Source organism: Giraffa tippelskirchi, chromosome 10, assembly GCF_054371585.1.
Source record: "Giraffa tippelskirchi isolate mGirTip1 chromosome 10, T2T-mGirTip1v1.2.pri, whole genome shotgun sequence".
NCBI classification, from domain to species: domain Eukaryota; kingdom Metazoa; phylum Chordata; class Mammalia; order Artiodactyla; family Giraffidae; genus Giraffa; species Giraffa tippelskirchi.
In genome coordinates this window covers 86,622,276-86,636,980 of record NC_137284.1, presented here as the reverse complement: position 1 = coordinate 86,636,980, position 14,705 = coordinate 86,622,276, and the positions used below count along the sequence as shown (strand labels likewise).

Here is a 14,705-nt window from a genome sequence, read left to right as displayed (position 1 = left end):
GAAATGTACAATTAGAGACATTCTCTTCAGATAATTAAAAGTCTACTCTCTTTGCATTAGGATATCTGTGGACATCCTAGTCTAAGAGAAATACAAAGGAAACTTTACTTCTTAAACTAAGTAGGACTGAACGCTGTAAAGTAGAAACTCTTCAAAAGAAGTGGATGAAAATTACATATCTACCTCATGGCAGAACTGCATAACCAATCAACGATTCACTTTTTTTTTTATTTTATTTTATTTTTTTTAATAAATTTATTTATTTTAGTTGGGGGCTAATTACTTTACAATATTGTAATAGTTTTTGCCATACATTGACATGAATCAGCCATGGGTTTACATGTGTTCCCCTTCCTGGACCCCCCACCCACCTCCCTCCCCATCCCATCCCTCTGGGTCATCCCATTGCCCCGGCCCTGAGCCCTTGTCTCATGCATCGAACATGGAATGGTGTTCTGTTTCACATATGATAATATACATGTTTCACTTTTAAATTTTCATACAGAAATGCATCCCATTGTATGTAGGTATTAGGAAAATGATTTTGACTTACGTGTCTATAGGTAAATACATGCATATTCTAAACTCTATCATTCCTCACCAAGTTTTCTCTAAATTCTATACATTGTTTATAAAAGGAAAAATAACTCCTACTCAAACATTAGTAAAATACATTAAAAATACCCAGTAGAAAATATACTTCAATAAGTGAGACATAGATTTTTTTACACGAAAAATGGATTTGGATGTGTGTATGTTTCGGTGTGAATGTGCATGTGCTGAGTTGGGAGTGGCATTTTTGAAAATGTATTAAACATGTGACTTGTTTGACCAAGGCAAAGTGTAACCATACACATGGAAGAATCTTCATTCTTTATTCCATAGAAAATCTGTATTATTTGGTAAAGCGGCACATTTTCATTCTAAAGTATGGCTTAATCTCTATTAAACTATAGTTGTTCAAAACTGAAGTTTGAAAATGAATAGCATATGCAAAGGAGTTAACCTTAGTTAGGAATCTATGGCATCTTAAAATGGGTGTTTGCTGAAAAGAATGTGAAGAAAGAGAACAATCTATATAACTTTCAGTTTTCAGGAAAAGAAGTATAATTTCGGGGAAAAAAAGGTGTAGTAATAAGGAAAGCTGGTTATCCATGAAAATTTGTTCTTGTGAAAATGCTGGATATTTACATTTGGATTTTTACACATGCAATAATCTGTCTATCTTAACCCATTATTAATGTCTGAACTACACATTGACCACATTTAGAGTTGGAGTTTGTTGCAGGTGTGTGCCAACTGTCAGTTCAGTGTTTCTGGTTGAACTTCAATGTACTAGATACACTGTGGCTGCTTTCTCTTTGTCTGCCTCTTCAGGCCCATCTACAACTCTAAATAACCACTCCACTTAAATAATCACTGTTCATTACATATATCTGCATATACAAATTAAAGGCCCCATAAGATTGTGAAGCCTATCTGTATTGGCAGTTAACTTCCTTTTGCTTATCCCCATTCCCTTCCCACCCAAGCCCTGCCACCAGCACACAAGCAGCTTGTTTAGAGAAGTACAAGGCGGGGAATCAGTGGAGTAATCAACTGAATGGACAGCTGAGTGACAAGGATTCAGAAATTTTTCTACAAATAATTTCTTGCTGAAATCTGTTATTTTGCTGCATTATTTACATTCTCACTGAATATTTAACTCTGGGTCCAGCTGAAGCTAGCAACACAGGAAATTCCTGAACTCACCTTCTCCCACAGACACTTCAAACCTACAGCAACGTAAAGAACAATTTTCTCCGAAAAAACTAAAAGCTAGCTGAGCAAGTTTTCTGACACATAGAACAAGTGAGAAAAACTCCACATCAGGGCAGGTAGAAAAGGCTGCAAAACAATCCTGCCATCGTCAAGAAATGGTCAAGAGTAAATTTAACCTGGAGCATCCCTCTAAGGAGGAAAATGTTGAAACCCCACATCAGGCATACTAACTTTTAGTAGCTGCTCTTGAGAGATGAGCACACAATACAACTAGATCTGAAAGCCAATGTTTCTCTCACCCACAAGGAACTAGAAAATGAAAAAAATGAGGTTCAAAGTTAGCAGAAGGAAAGAAATAAAAATAGAGCAGAAATAAACGGGAACTAAAAGACAGTTGATAAGATCAGCAAAACTGAAAGCTGATTCTATGAAAATATAAGCAAAATAAAAAAAACCTTGGCTACATGCACCAAAACAAATTCAAATAAGTGAAAGGATTCAAATAAAATCACAAGTGAAAGAGGAAACATTACAACTGATACCATAGAAAAACAAAGGTTAGATACTAATATTGACAATTATATGTCAATATATTTGATCACCTAAAAGAAATGAGACAAATTCCTAGAAACATACAATCTACCAAGACTGAATCATAAAGAAACAGAAAAACTGAATACACCAATTACTATTAAACAGCTTGAATTAAGAAATCTAAAACCTTTCACCAAACAAAAGTTCAGGATCTGACAACTTCATCAGTGATTTCTACGAAATGTTCAAAGAATTGATATACATTCTTCTCAACTCTTCCCCAAAACAGAAGAGGAAACATGCCAAACTCATATTACAAGCCCAGCAAAACCATCGTACCAATACCACATAAGAAAGGCACAAGCAAATTACAGATCAATAACCCTGGTAGACACAGATGCAAAATTCTCAACAAAATATTAACAAGGCAAATTCAACAACACATTAAAATTATTATACACTGTGATCATGTGGAACTTATTCCAAGGACACAAGGATGGTTCAACATGTGCAAATGATTCCATGTTATATACCACATTAACAAAATGAAAAATAAAAATCATGATTATCTCAATAGATATACAAAAAGCATTTGACAAAATTCAACACTTATTTATGATAAAAACTTCCAACAGAATTACAGGAAATGTACCTCAACATAATAAAGGTAATTTATGACAAACTCACAGCTAACATCATACTCCATGGTGAAAAGCTGCAAAACTTTCTTCTAAGATCAGTAACAAGACAAGGGTGACCACTCACAATTTTTATTCCACATAGTACTGGAAGTCTGAGCTGCATCCATCAGATAAGAAAAAAAAATAAAAGATATCTAAATTGGAAAGGAAGGAGTAAATCTGTCACTTTCTGCAGATGACTTGATATTATATGCAAAAAGTCCTAAAGACTAAAGTCCTAAATCAATCTTCCTGGAAAGTGCTGCTGCTGCTGCTGCTGCTAAGTCACTTCAGTCGTGGCCTACTCTCTGCAACCCCACAGACGGAAGCCCACCAGGCTGCCCCATCCTTTGGATTTTCCAGGCAAGAACACTGGAGTGGGTTGCCATTTCCTTCTCCAATGCATGAAAGTGAAAAGGGGAAGCGAAGTCGCTCAGTCATGTCCGACGGTTGCCATTCCCTTTTCCAGGGGATCTTCCAGACCCAGGAATCGAACCCGTCTCCTGCACTGCAGGCAGATTCTTTACTGTCTGAGCCACCAGGGAAGCCTTGTATAAAGACTAGATCTTAAAAATGACTTCTCTCCCCGCCCCCCTTCTTTTAGAGAGTTAAGTCAGCTTTGCAAAAGTTCAAGAGAAGTTTAGGTTTGCCAACACTTTCAGCAGGCCCAGTAAATTTACATATTGATGGCCCTGCCCACACGATAACTATCTACATATAAAGAAGTGCTTTCTTTTTAATTTGTCGTTTACACACAGCTCCTACCACGGCTTCTATAAAACATTTGGGTAAGTTTATATTATATCTTTAATGCAGTACATTTACTTTCATCCTACGGTTTGATTCATTAAACTGTATGGTTTAACTCTAAATTTTAATAACACTGATATTCTACATTATATCTTTAATGGTGTCCTTTAAATTTTCTTTTAAAGATGATATTGGAAACCTCTATTTTAAATCAGTCAGGCTTTCACTGACATTATCATATCCTGCTTTGTCTTTTGTATTCAATATTCACTTTCTAAATTATGCACATTTGTGTTTATTTTTATCCCTGTATATAAAGCCCCTCTTCACCATATAAAGCAGATATAATCGGCCACTGGTTTAATATTTCTATAAATGAAAAAGGCAGTGGTTAAAAAATGGAAGTTCTTTTATGCATATACACAGACACACAATCATCTGTGTTATGTATGTGCATAAATGTGTGTGAGTAAATTTCCATGATTAGTTACCTCAAGGATTAAAGTGATAAAATATATTTTTACCTTATGGTCTTACACTGGTAACTAATATTTTGAGAAACTTTGCAGTGTATGTGTACATTGTATGTGTTACAGGTCTTTAGAATGAATTTTGTTTTAATCTCAAAATAATTCTATTACTTGCCCCTTAAAGAATATTGTCATTGTTCACTCTATGTTTACTGTATTTGTTATTTTCTTTTCTAATAATAGCATATTTAAAATTGTTATTCAATCTGTACAAATGTCTTGAAAAGAATATGTAAAACTAGATCCTGATCAAGAACTCATTTACATGTATGTGTGTATATACTTTTTTCTTTCCAAAGAGGATATAGGCTTCTCAGTCAGTATATCTGGATTTTAATCCTGTTTTGGCATATATTAGCTGTGTGACCTCAACTAGTTGTCTAAAGAACATAGTAAGGTGATATGATAATATATGGAGATATTTATGGATAAATATATAGATAAATATACGGATAAATGTGAGACACTTATATGGACAACTGGCAGATGATAAGTCTCCAATATACATTAATGCTATTCCTGTATCATCATTATAATTTGTAGATATTTGCTTACACATACAACCTAGAATTGCAATGCATATGATATTAAAATTTTTTTCATTCGCTGAACTGTAAAGAAGTGAATCTCTACAAATTTTTACAGCCACATAGAACCCACATATAGCTTCACATTTTAAAATTTAAATCTACCATATGATTTGATCTTCAGCTTAAGGATATAGGCAGACAGTATAGTTCTTCTCTTTGACAAGAAAGGAAATCAGGAGTATAACTGTGCTGCCAGTTTGCAAAACTGTTATTATTAATAGAGCTGTGGTCAGAACTTGGGCCGTGAGATTCCTCTTGTAGAACTCTTATTATGCATCTGTCATCTGTGTTCCAAAAATGGGCTTCCCCGGTGGTTCAGACAGTAAAGAATCTGCCTGCAATGTGGGAAAGCCAGGTTTGATTCTGGGTTGGGAAGATCTCCTTGAAAAGGGGATAGCAACCCACTCCAATATTCCTGCCTGGAGACAGAGGAGCCTGACTACGTGCAGTCCATGTGGCTGCAAAACAGTCAGACACAACTGAGCAACTAACACTTACTTTTCACTTACAATTACTACACTTTATTCTTCCTCTTTTACTTCACAAATGATAAAGTCCATGAATGAGGTTATCTAGAAATACTGTCTTAAAGGATTCTTTCAAAAATATACAAATGGTAGAAGAAAGCTTATAATTTTTCATATTCTTTGAGAAAGCCTTTCAAAACATGACACAATACTTAAAAGAAATCACTGTGAAAGTTAATGGCATAAAAGTTTAAATTTTTCAGTAATTTAAAAATACAAAAAAAATTTTTAAATAGTCCAAATATTTTTTAACTGTCAAATTAAGAAGACTGGCTATTTCCTTACTAATTAGTAAGGAAGGGTAAAACTGACAGAGGGGAAAAAAGATGAACAAAATTATTATCACTAATACTTAAAACTGTAAATGCCAATACAGTTAAGAAAATAGGTTAAACTTCACTCAATTAAATACTTAACAATAAAATACATACTTGTTAAAAACAAAGTTCAGTATAAACCAGTGTGAGTTATGTATGGAGACAGGCATTTTCAAACATTGCTTTTATCTGTTTTAACTTAAATTTGGTAAAAACTCTCTATACCAAAAAATTTATATATTTTCAATCCAAAAACTTTACTTTCTGCTGTTTACTAGTGCTCAAGTACACAAAGAAAACTGCATAGACACAAATTTTTAGCATTATTTTTGTAAGATCAGGGAACTAGAATAAAGAAAAGTGACATTAAACAGGATAATGGTCATTTAAAAGATAATACTACATTTATTATGGACTATTTTTCAATAATGGAAAAAAAAAAAGTTAACACTATCCACAATATGAGAATATCTCCAAGGCACTTCATTTTAAAGAGACAAGTTGCAGAAAGTGTGACTCAGTATAGACTTCAATCCCTTGTTGTTGTTTAGTCACTAATTTGTGTCTGACTCTTTTGTGACCCCATGGGCTGGCTGTCCATGAGGTTTTCCAGGCAAGAATACTGGAGCAGGTTGCTATTCTTTCTTCAGGGGATCCTTCCAACCCAGGAATCAAGCCTGGTCCTCCTTCCACAACTCCTGCATTGTGGGCTAGTTTTTTACCGCTGGGCCACATACATATATTTGTGTGTGCGTTATAAACTGACAAGTATATGTTTATAACTTTATATATATACAAACACACATATATATATATATATATACACACACATATATATATTTAAAATTTATATAATTCCTAGGAGGATGTGGGCATACTTAACAATGGTCACTTTTGAAGAACTGATTCAGTGATTCATATTTTTGTTCAATTTTTTTTTTTTTTTACCATTTTCTTTTTTTTTTTGACTATTTTCATTTTTTTTTTACTATTCCATATTACCTTAATATATTCTATAAGATAAACATTTTCCGATGTCACAGTCTATGCTAAGTCCTTCATATTACCACTCTTTATCTTTACAACTATCCTGAGAAGAAACTATTTCCATTACCACTGAGAGAGAAGGAGAGTAGTAGTAACAAGTCACACACTGTAGCAAGGGATGAATGCCAAATTTCAACTTACGATGTCCATTTACTTCCCTAACACAGGCCCTTCATTTCAAGCATATTTGTGATATGACCTAGCATTATAATAACCTCTCATTTCTGGTCATTCTCATTACTTTCAACATATCACTGTAGTTACGATAATCATGTGTGCTTCCATTCATTCAACTGATTACCAGCTACCAGCCTGCTCTGTGCTCTGGGGCTTCAGCAGTGCACTAAGCAGACAAGTTCCCCCTTCCCCTCACAACAGAGCTAACATTCTAACAGATGCAGAAATAGGACCCCCAAAAAATCAATCAAATGTATGTCTGATGGAGATATGTAATCTCCAGGAAACAGAGAAGAGGGGAAAATGGCCAGAGGCAAAAATAGAGAGGGGAGCATTTTGGCTTGTAATCAGGCCCCTGTCAAGTGCTACACACAACTTAACTCAGTTAATTATTATGATTCTTTAATTGAGTTTCCTCCATTTTTTTGATTAAGAAAATAAGTTATTTAACTCCAAATTCCCAGTCAATAAAGCTAGTGGTGGTAACATCAGGAGTCAGTTATGTCTGTCTGATTCGAAATTCTGAGTGGTCCTCCAAAAAAACTATAAAAAAGCATTCCCAAAGCACCGTTCTTAAGGTGTCTTTGGCATATAGACAATTCTAGCTTTCATTCTACTAAATTTGTCTAGTGCTCTGCAGCGGACCCCAGTTCTCTGCCACTCACCTCCTGCTGCACACCCCATTCCTAACAGGTCCTGTACCTGTAGACGGCCCAAGGGTTGGGAACCCCTGCCTGGAAAATCCCATGGATAGAGGAGCCTGGTAGGCTGCAGTCCATGGGGTCGCTAGGAGTCGGACACGACTGAGTGACTTCACTTTCACTTTTCACTTTCATGCATTGGAGAAGGAAATGGCAACCCACTCCAGTGTTCTTGCCTGGAGAATCCCAGGGATGGAGGAGCCTGTTGGGCTGCCATCTATGGGGTTGCACAGAGTCGGACACGACTGAAGGAACTTAGCAGCAGCAGCAGCAGCAGCAGCAGCAGTGGATTTACATAAGGTTACCTTATGTAAATATAGGTAGAAAGTTAAGCATGAGCAACAGAGGGGTGGCCTCGCTGAAAAAGTTTCAAGCTAATCTCTAAACCCCACCTAGACAGTCCTGGAGAAGGAAATGGCAGCCCACTCCAGTATTCTTGCCTGGAGAATCCCAGGGACGGAAGGAGCCTGGTGGGCTGCCGTCTCTGGGGTCACACGGAGTCGGACATGACTGAAGTGACTTAGCAGCAGCAGCTGCAACAGCAGACAGGCCTGGTGAGGCTGAGGAAGAGTTCACAGATATGCTACAAAATAACCACAGAAACTTTTCCAACTCCACCCAGGCTATGTATGTGCCCCAGAGTACAGTAGACAAACTAACCACAGGGACTTCTCCAACTCCACCACATGCTTCCTTAATGCAGAGCAGTGTCCTCAAGTGTGGGGAAGACATGCACAACAGAGCCTGTTGTTATGTAACTTACAACTGTCAATCAAAAACGTCAATCCATGCCTACCTAGATGAATACACAAAAGCCCTGACTTGAAAAACCCCATCCCGCATCATTCCAGGGCAGTGCCTTTCTTGGTTTGCCCACTTCTCCTTTGAGGTGTTCTTTCTGTTTTCTTCAATAAACTTATTTCTGCTGTGGATAAGACCTCAGATTCTTCTTTGTGTCTTTATCAAGAACCGAGGCCCGTGAGGAAGGGTCCTCTTAGACTCTCCCTATTATCTGCTGACAGATATTATACGTACATAATCTTTTTAAAATGGAAACCTCAACATACATTACTCAGAAATGATATGGCAATTTTCTGACTTACTGTTTAAGATGAATATTTTGCTTAAAATATAAATATATGGTTGAAGATTTTACATAACTCTGTATTTTGCAGGTCTTGTATGCTAAGCTATTCAAGAACTTTGTTTATGGGACCGAACACTTAAGAGTTGTCTCTTGAAATGGAAATATAATTCTTTGGGCTGCTCACAGAAGCATGTGACATTTTTCTCTCCAGAGACAGAGAATTTGGATGGTATTAGGCTACTGATTGGGCTTTTCAGGTGGCTCCTGCAGTAAAGAACCAGCCTGCCAATGGAAGAGACCTAAGAGATACCAGTTCAGTCCCTGGGTCTGGAAGATCCCCTGGAGAAGGGCATGGCAGCCCCAGTTTTCTGGCCTGGAGAATCCCTTGGACAGAGGAGCCTGACGGGCTACGGTCCATGAGGTCATAGATTGCGACACGACACGACTGAAGAGACTTAGCATGCACAGGCTACTGATTAACTAGTGATCCAAGTAACTTCAGAGTCAATTTAGGCATCTGTTTACATGTATTTTTCTGAATTATCTTCCTCTATTAGTGTTCATATTTACATTATAATTTACCTAACCTTTCAATGTATCCAAGATATGCCGTTTTAAAATAGCAGCTGAAATTCTGTGTTAGTGAGCTAATATTGTCACACTGGAGGGTGTGTATGGAGTGTGTATCTGTGAGAATTAAGGCTGAGAAGGAAATGTATCAAAGCAGCTTAAATACAATAAAATAGACATTCTTAATCAAAATAATTGTTAAATTAGCCTTTATACTACCATCTTACTAATACAACAAAGATACAAGGTCCCAGTTTTAAGGAAATTATCTTTTTAAAATACGTAAACTTTCTGTAAGTTATTATTAAATGAAAAGTATAATGAGCTTACACAGCCCACTTCTAGTTTGTCTTAATTAAGTGGTCTGACATTGGAAAAAACAATTCTAATATACATAATTTTTTTTATAACTTACTAATTTTTACATAAAGGTGTCAGTCAAAATACCCTGGAAAAAGAAAGCAATTCTCCAGAAAAAAAGTGCTTTGGGTTCCTTCCCAGCTGTGTTGCACAGCTAGCAAATGCAAGGAGCCTACACACTGTTTAAAAATGATCTAAAGAACTAAATGCATTTCTGCCTATTATTGTCAGCTTGTCTTTCAAGGCTGATTGAGAAGCATTTATTCAGCTGGTCTGTCTGTCAGATGAAAGCTTAACCTTTGAAGATTTTTATTTTGCTTGTGTGATTGAGAATTTCTTTGTAAAAACTGTATTTTTAATATGGAGGGTCTTTTTTTTCTCCCCAAGTGCAATGTCTTTTAAAGTTAACTTAAGAAAATACTTTTTATAATAAAATATCATCTGAAATAGTAATTCTACTTAGATGTTATTTAATAGTTGTTTTTTATTCTAAAAAATCTGAGAGAAATAATATTTTTGGTTTTCATAGAAGAATTTTGTTGTGGTCATGAAACTTTTGTAAAACTAATAGAAAGTGACAAATGGTGAAAAAAATCCAGTTAGAAAAATAGGTTATTTCCTTTATGACTGACAGTCTCCAGTGATTTTCACAAGTGTTAGGCACAACATTTTAGATTAATGCTGTATGGGAAAGTGCATTTTATTTAAACTTCATGAAGTGAGTTCTGGAAACTAAATCATACAAGGAAGTGAGACTCTGCTAATCTCCCTAATCTGTCCTTATGATCCAGTGGACCCAATTTTGTTGTTGTTGTTCAGTTGCTCAGTTGTGTCCAACTCTTTGCGACCCCATGGACAAGCTTTCCTATCCTTCACCATCTCCTGAAGCATGCTCAAACTCATGTCCATTAAGTCAGTGATGCCATCCAACCATCTCGTCCTTTGTCATCCCCCTCTCCTCCTGCCTTCAATCTTTCCCAGCATCAGGGACTCAGTTTATCATATGGAATAATGACTGTGCAGTAAAACAGAGCATATTAGAGCCCACTCAGCAAGTTATTTCCTTATGTCTCTCTGGCCTCTGAATTATTTGGAAAAATGGTTTAAAAAAAAAAAGTGCTGCCAAAGGACCTCAGATGGAGGTAATGAGTCATCAGCAGAAAATAAAAATAGACCTTGAGAAACAATGTCAATAACAGGATGCAAGTTTCTTTCTCTTCTCCTTTTTAAATTTCTCTTGCAACAAATCACTCACTGGGACCTGACATATTTTTTTAAGCATATTTAAACTCACACTTTTTTTTTTTTTTTGTAATAAAGACTTCAGTGTAGAGTTTTTCTACAGAATAACATTGGTCCTAAGAAAACTGTCTATTTAAATATTGGAGCATTTGTTTGAAAAATCCTTCTTAGCCTTTATAAAAGTAAGTCATAATGATTGTTTTTAAATAAAAAGATTTCCACTTCCCAAATAATAGGAGATAACACTACTATATAAATACTCTTAAGGAGTTATAGAACAGCAGCAGCAAGCAGGACATGTTGTCTTAAAGTTATTAGGCTTTTTAAAAAAATTAGGTTTTGTGTCTTCCAAGTTCTCAATCTTACCTTTTATGTTTAAAAATATTGAAACTTTGTCCAATAGTTAATGTCATTTTGCTTGATGTTTAAAATTGTATGTTTATCTGTAAACATTTATTTGTTAACATTTAAAATGATGTAGTATCCATTTTTATTACTGGGGAATTTTCATTGTCTATTAGGCTACTTGTATATGATATTTAATTTAAATTATGAGTGAAAATAACCATAATGAAAATAAAAATCATTATAGTAGGATTGCTGCTGCTGCTGCTGCTAAGTCGCTTCAGTCGTGTCCGACCCTGTGCGACCCCATAGACGGCAGCCCACCAGGCTCCGCCATCCCTGGGATTCTCCAGGCAAGAATACTGGAGTGGGTTGCCATTTCCTTCTCCAGTGCATGAAAGGGAAAGTGAAAGTGAAGTCGCTCAGTCATGCCCGACTCTTAGCGACCCCATGGACTGTAGCCTACCAGGCTCCTCTGTCCATGGGACTTTCCAAGCAAGAGTACTGGATTAGTTCCTATTAAATAACTTGCCATACTTATACCAATATGCTTTGCAATATGTAATTGCTAACTAATTATTATTTTAGAGAGTCATTAGTTTGTTTAATCTTCTATCTTAATTGCACAGATTTTGGTGAACTTGACTTTGTCCACACTGTAATGCAATGTCTATTTTGGATATGCTCTTATTACGCATTTTTTAATGAACAAGGGCACTTTAATTGCTACTGGAAATAGTGAATTAATTCAAAATAATGATCCTGATTTAAATAAATTGTATAAATTATATACAATTTGGTAGAATAAAAATAAACCAAAATTTATATTTTTGGATATTTAGGAAACTAATTACAGACAAAAGCAAATGACTTTCTTGAATGATGATACCAAGTTTAAATAAAGACAAATCATTCTATAGAAAAAGTTTTAAATTACTTACAGTAAGTAATTCATACATATTGTAAATAATAAATTCTCTAGAGAAAATTTCAAACAGTTTCTGGAATTGTCAAGTAGCATACTGAAAGATGTTACTAAAATCTTTGCATGTACTTTTTTCAATTGTTTACTATATAAACTAGTAAAAGAAACATTTGTTTTAAATACTCATCCATAAGTTAAACAACAAATATATTTTTAAAAATCTTTTATGTAGCGATCCAGTGGCACACGGGATAAATTATAAGATAAATTCATTATGGGACAAGCATGCACTCTTGCAATCTGAAACTGTTTTAAAGTTTCATAGTTCACATCCCAGGAAATTTTACCTCTGGGCAATGCCTTTTCTAGGTGGAGCCTCCCAGGGACTGTAGCTCTATTCACACATGGGAATAATTACAGATTCTTTGGGCACTTTCTCTGATTTTCTGAACTACTTATTGGAGACACTTCATGTAGCTCAGCCTTAGTTCCTACCACCATGTTGCCAACATTGTGCAAAGGCGTAGCACTTATATGTTCATTTTAGAAACATTCTGTAGATATGATAGCGAAGAAGAAACAGAAAAATTATATTCTTCTTTTTTTCAAAGAAAGCCCACTTATAGATACATTCTGAATTCTACAAAAGGAATAGAATTTATGATCTATGAACTGACAGGATACAAAAGGAATAGAATTTATGATCTATGAACTGACAGGATACAGCTGATCTCCCTACAGATTCAAGAGAAGTATGTGATTAGTGATATCTTAAAACACATTTTCTGTTCTTGATGTTAAGTCCCAATAATTAGTTTTCTTTTCTGCCCCTTTGTTTTCTAAACTCCAGTACTTTAAGCAAGCAGTAAATTACTAGAGACATCGATGTTTTGTCTATTTCTTAAGATGAAACAGTGAAGAATAAAATTTAATCTAAAATTAGCAAATAAAATTTTAACATGTAAGAAGCGGCAATATTCTGTTATTAACACTCTTCATATGTTTGTATGTATAAATAATAATTTCTATCTTATGAATAAGATAGGAAAAAAACCCCCAAATTCTCTGTTGTTGTTCTAGAATAGTTGTGTAATACACTGCACAACTATTATCCGTCTCAGGGCCTCATTTTCCTCATTTGCTTATTTCCAAACCGTCTTTACGTATCTATGTATTTATCTCTTCTTTTCCATTTTAATAATATGTAAAATAAAACAATAGGGCTTCCCTGGAAACTCAGACGGTAAAGAATCTGCCTACAATCTGGGAGACCTGGGTTTGATCCCTGGGTTGGGAAAATTCTCTGGAGAAGAGAATGGCTACCCACTCCAGTAATTTTCCCTGGAGAATACCATGGGCAGAACAGCCTGGTGGGCTACAGTCCACAGGGTCACAAAGAGTTGGACAGGGCTGAGCAACTAACACCCAAAATAAAACATTAACAGAATAGAATATACATTTTGGCTCCTATATTGAATATCATTCTATTAGCAACTTCATTCTTTCTTCTTTTAATAAGCCATCTTCACAAAACACCAGATATTTTCATCTATTATAACCTCATTACTGGTAACAACTGTGTAGTAGATACTCTAAGACATGTATCTATAAAATGATTATAGACTTTTCACAGAGGAGTTATAGTAAAATTTGTATGTGAAATGATAAATATGGTTTCTAAAAAGAAACTGCATTATTAAGAAAACCAAGTAAGCAAGAAAAAATTTTTACCTGCTACAAATAGCTACATTTGAGAGAAGAATGGGGACAAACCACATGTTTTTGAAGCTGAACATAAGTGAAAGAGCTGTTGAATAGAATGTGCTGAGTAACCTGAACTTTTCTCTTATGTATCCAGTGCATGTCTGACATAAAGCCTTGTTCCTGCACTGCTTGAATGAATAAAACTACAATTGACCTTTGGGGAAAAAAAAAGATTTAAACTTCATGGTTCCAATTTTATGCAGATTTTTTTCAATTAAAGCTACATTACTGCCCAATCCACAATGGTTGATTGGTTGAATCCATGCATGCAGGACCACAGATAAGAAGGACTGATTGTATAGTTATAACCTATATTTTCTACTGTGCACAGGATCTGTGCCTGTAACCCCGCTGTGATATTCAAGAGTCAATCAACTCTATTTGGAATTTACAGTATGAACACAAGTTTAAAGTATGACTATGACAGCAATATTTACTCATGGTGACAAGGCACTGAAGCATAATAAATGAACCCAAGTACAGTAATCCCTCCTTTACCCACGGGTGTGGGGGATACATTCCATCACCTTCAGCTTGTACATGAAACCACAGATAGCACCAAACCCTAAGTGGTCCCCCGTTATTCAAGATTTTGCTTTGCACAATTTCAGTTACCCTCAGTTGACCTTATTTAAGTGTGGGTACCTGAAACCACAGAAAGCAAAGCTGCTGATGTGATAAAGGATGAATACACTCATGTGAAATACCCTGCATATTCTTAGAGGGGAAAAAAAAATGGAAAACTTACATCAAGGTGACAAGAGTGAGTCAGGCAATTCAAAATCTGAAAAAGTACAT

General features: G+C 35.5%; 1 protein-coding gene and 1 long non-coding RNA gene across 9 annotated transcripts in view; one reads left to right on the top strand and one right to left on the bottom strand.

Annotated features, from left to right (window-relative positions):
* Positions 1 to 14,705, bottom strand: part of LOC145524096 (uncharacterized) — a 119,129-nt gene that overhangs the window by 2,558 nt on the left and 101,866 nt on the right. The gene's annotated exons all lie outside the window — the stretch shown is intronic.
* The window catches only part of LOC145524094 (platelet glycoprotein 4-like), a 66,892-nt gene continuing 55,908 nt past the window's right edge, over positions 3,722 to 14,705 (top strand). For all 8 annotated transcript variants that reach the window (XM_081535651.1, XM_081535648.1, XM_081535646.1 and 5 more), the window contains exon 1: positions 3,722 to 3,763. The gene's annotated coding sequence lies outside the window, so the exon portion shown is untranslated. The remainder of the gene's footprint in view (positions 3,764 to 14,705) is intronic.